Consider the following 4120-nt stretch of genomic DNA (forward strand, 5'->3'; position numbering starts at 1 on the left):
TTCCAGGTGGGGGGGGGGGGGGGGGGGGGTGTTGAGCGAAGGCCACAGCAGGAGACAGCACAAGTCTGCCTCAGAAGACTTCCGGCCCTGGAAAAGAGAGCAACACACGTCAACTGCCTGCCCCACAACAGGGAAGACTCGCACCTGGCATTTTCGCTCCTGGCTTCAGTGATACACCTGGGCTGTGTGTAAAGCGGGGGGACCTGGGAAAGCAGTGCTTCAAGGCGCCAAAGTCCCAGTCCCCGGAGTCCTACAGAGCCTCCCCCTCAGCACCGGAGGTTTTCAGAGACAGGTTTTCAAGCAGACCAGAGCATTTCCTACCCGGCTTTAAAAGCGGAGAGTCTCGGGGCGACGGCTTTGGAGTTGGTCTTTTGATCGAGCAGCCCAGCCACCCTCCCGGCTTCTGTACAGGCAGCCCAGAGAGGACCTGCAGCTGTTCTCTGCTGTGCTGGAGGGTGGCCTGTGGCTTTGGGCTTCCTCTTGCCTCATCCAGGCACGACGGCATAGCAAGAGCAAGACCCCTCCTGCCGCCTGTCCGTGGCACGGCAGGGATGGGTTTGGAGTGGGGCTGCAGGGCAGCAGCCGGGCACAGGCACCTCTGGCCTGCCTGATCCGGAGGGCTTCCTCCTTCCCAAGGAGCCTCCTGGCCTCCTCCCAAAGCGGCCTCCTCTCTGAGAATAAGCCTCTCTGTGCCGGAGCTCATTCCCGCGGATTATTCCCACTGAGTGCAAGTGATACCAGAAAAGGTTCTTAGAGGCACACAGAGCTTTGGCAGGGGCCCAGGGAGCCAGGATCCCTGCCAAGTCCACCGGGCAGCTGGAGGAGGAAAGAAAGAGCCGAAGGAAGGATTTTCCCAGGCCAGCCGGGCCCATTCAGCGGGAGCCGTTGGCTCAAGCACCCTCTGCTGCCGAGGCATGCCCGGGCTGAGAAGCACCTGCCGCTGCAGCTGGCATGCAGGAAAAGGGGCTGCAGCCGTTGCCCGCCCCGCTCGGAAGGGAAGGGGCTGCCTGGGGGCCGAGCTGCAAGAGGGCCACAACCGCTGGGGCCGCCCAAACTCCCCGCAGCAGAAAGCAGGAGTGCTCTGGGGCCAGCGGGATTCCTGGAGAGGCAGGGCCATCTCAGGCATGGGGGGGGGTTTCAACAGTGGCTAGAAAACAACACGTGGTTTCGTGTGCTGGTGCTGCAGTTTGGGGGTTGCCGTTTACCTCCTTGACCCTACAGAACAAGAGAGGTGGGGGCCGAATCTACCTTTCTTTGGATCAGCTAGTGTTTAAAATGCAGAATGGAGCCTTTCCAGTCCTGAGAATGAATGCCAAAGTCTGAGTCCCACTTTGGCTGGGCAGACAGAAAGCTGCTTCTTTGATGTGTGCCAGTAAATTCAGTCTCTGAAACGAGAGAGAGAGAGAGAGTGGGGGGTGAGTGGGGGGCACTGTCTGCTTGCAGACAACAGACCTCAGGGAGAGCCAGCCGGGAGGGGGCTGCGTCTGCGTCTGAGAAGAGGCCCCGGCTACATCAGATGGCCACGGGCAGAGTCACAAAGGCGGTGGGTGGGGGGCATTTTCATGTGTAAACCGACCCTCTTGGACACTTGTTTGGAGGAGTGTTTCTCCCACCGCGCTTCCTGCATGGCCCTTCTAGAGACGCAGGTGCCTGGGAGGAAACCTTTGGGCCTCCGTGTCACGGTGCTGCAGAGTGCGAAGGGAGGTGGCGGTCAGGAAGTGGGGGTTGCACAAGAGCTTCCTCCTCCTCTGCACGCTCGGCGGAAGCGTCCCCCCAGGTCTGGGCCCGGCTCAAGGAGGTCTGTGCCATGCAGAGGGAAGTCTGGCCCGACACTGCCTGCACCAGCCAGAGGGCCAGGAGTCGGCAGGGGCACCCTCACCACAAAAGGGCGCCACAGTCCCCACTCCCTCTCTCTCGGCCCCTCCCTCCCTCCCTCCCTCACTCTTGGCATGAGCAGGGCGGCATTTTATGTCACTCCCCCCCCCCCCCCCCCCCGCACAGCGCAAGGCGGGGGTCCCCCGGCACCCCAGAAGGGGGGGGGGGGGGGCTCTCCGGAGGTCTCCTTTGCGTCAGGTCTGGCTGCTGCTCTTCAGCCTGGCCCACGTGAGCAAAACACCTTTCCCTTGGTCAACAAGGCACGTTTGAACCAGGGTGAAAAGTCTCATCAGCCTCGCTTGCAAGGATGGTCTCTTTTATCTTCACACCAACCCTGCAAAGTAGGCCAGGCGGTAAGACAGTGAGGTCCATGCCTGGGGCTACCACTTCCGCCACTCCTCAGTGAGTTCCAGAGAGCCAGTCTGCCTGGCCCCACATGCCTGGCCTGCCTCAGCCCGTCTTGGGGGCCATCCACTGCCCCTGTCTGCAAGGCGGGGGCTGTTCTCAGAAGACCCCTCATACGAATTGCTGCTCACCGGCTCTTGTGGCTCCACATTTAGCCGTGCCATTCCCCCCCCCCAGGCAAAACAGACAGGCACGCAATGTGGCAACCCCAGGCCCATCTGGGGGCGAGAGTCTGGCTTGTGCTTGTGGCACAAGAGCCTCTCCTCCCCCCAGCCCAGGCCAGACCCCACAAATGCCACCACCCAGCTGGAAGCACCTCCTCCGCAGCAGGCCCTGGGCAGACAGGCGGGGAGAAAAGCTAAGAGAGCCATCTCTCTCCTCAGCCCCTCCAAGGAAGCCCACCTCATCCACAGCCCTTCAGCCGCGCATTTGTCCGGCTAACACAAACCAATCGTCAAGGCGTCCGTGGGCTGTGACAGTTTGGGAAGACAAGCTCCCCAGGAGTTTCTACTGACAAATGTGCAGCCCCTTCACCGAGGGTGTGGGGAGGAGCCCGGAATGCAGAGCCCACTCGGGATGGTTCAGATGGGTCATGAGACTGGCTCCATCAGAACCCGGAAGATGGCAGCCGCCCTCCAGGAAACGCAGGCCCAGCGGCACTCATCCATGGCCCAAGGTGGAGAACTGGCCTACGTGGCACTTCCTTAAGCACGCCCAGGTGCTGCCCCAGGTTGGCGTCCCTGCCCAAGGAAGAGGGCTCCCTTCGTGGCCCAGGCTGTCCCCTCTGAGAGAAGCTCCCCACAAGCAAAAGCCGCCCCTCCTGCGCCGCTGGGAGGGAGCTGCGTGGACCTCCCCTGGCACCGGTGCCCCTTTGTGCGAGGCGGGTGTGGGGAAGATGCGCCCTCCAGCCATTGCATTCTTTGCCGGCCTTGGCACAGAAGGTCAGAGAAGAGGCTGAGCCGCCCCTTGGGGGGGGGGGGGTTAACGGGCTCTGCTCTCCTCTCTTCCAGAAGGAGGCCTCCCCAACTACTGGCTGTCAGAATGTTTTCTTTGACCCTGCCCTGGAGGGGAAGAGACAGACCCAACGTCACCGCTTGGGTTGAATTTGAACTCAGACCGCTCGGTCTCTCCAGGTCACTCGGTCTTCCCAACGCAGCAGCAGCTCCTCCAGCTTCCAGAGTTTCGGGAGGGAGGGGGGGTGCGGGTCCCAGGAGCAGAATCTGCCACGGAGAGGGCTGCCCGGCCCGGCGCTGGCATCCGACTGGGACCTGAGCGGGAGGGGGCAGGGCAGGGCAGGCAAGCGCCTCCTTCGAAGCGCCGCTCTCCCCTGCAGCAGGAGCAGCAGCAGCCACCGCCGCCGAGGAGCCGCGACAGGCCGCCCCCCATCTCCCCTGAGGCCCCTCCACCTGCCCGGCGAGCGGAGAGAGCGCCTGTCTCTGCCCGGCGAGGGCGCGCCTGACCCCAAGGCGCTCTGCACATGGCCAGGAGCCTCTGCACATGGCCCGGCCTTTGAAGCGGGGCTGCCTCCAGGCACCTGCGCCCCCCCCCCCGCGAAGAGATGGGCGGCGCGGCGCCCGAGGAAGCCAGAAGCCCCCTCCCGTCCCCGCGCCGCGAGAGTCCATCCCGGGGCTGCCGGCCCCCTCCCCGCCTCACCTTTCCCCGCGGAGCTGAGGCGCGCCTGTTGCCGCTGCGGCTGCTCCTGCTAGCCGGGCGCCGCTCTGTGCCTGCTGCGCGCAGCCAGACCGCCGGCGGGGCGCTTTAAGGGCGGCCGGCAGGGAGGGAGGGAGGGAGGGAGGAGGGGGCGTGTGCCCGCGGGAGGGGGGCCGCCCGGCGCCTGGCC

The 4120-nt window shown here is 64.2% G+C and overlaps 1 long non-coding RNA gene across 1 annotated transcript; it reads right to left on the bottom strand.

The window, feature by feature from the left end:
* Positions 1-19: 19 nt before the first annotated feature.
* LOC107111640 lies at positions 20-4010 on the bottom strand. Its single transcript, XR_001482567.1, has 3 exons — positions 3934-4010; positions 1249-1385; positions 20-87 (listed from the first exon to the last, which is right to left on the bottom strand). It is a non-coding gene; the product is annotated as an uncharacterized LOC107111640 (long non-coding RNA).
* Positions 4011-4120: the final 110 nt, after the last annotated feature.

Source organism: Gekko japonicus, unplaced genomic scaffold, assembly GCF_001447785.1.
Source record: "Gekko japonicus isolate JY-2015 unplaced genomic scaffold, Gekko_japonicus_V1.1 scaffold131, whole genome shotgun sequence".
Taxonomy (NCBI): Eukaryota; Metazoa; Chordata; class Lepidosauria; order Squamata; family Gekkonidae; genus Gekko; species Gekko japonicus.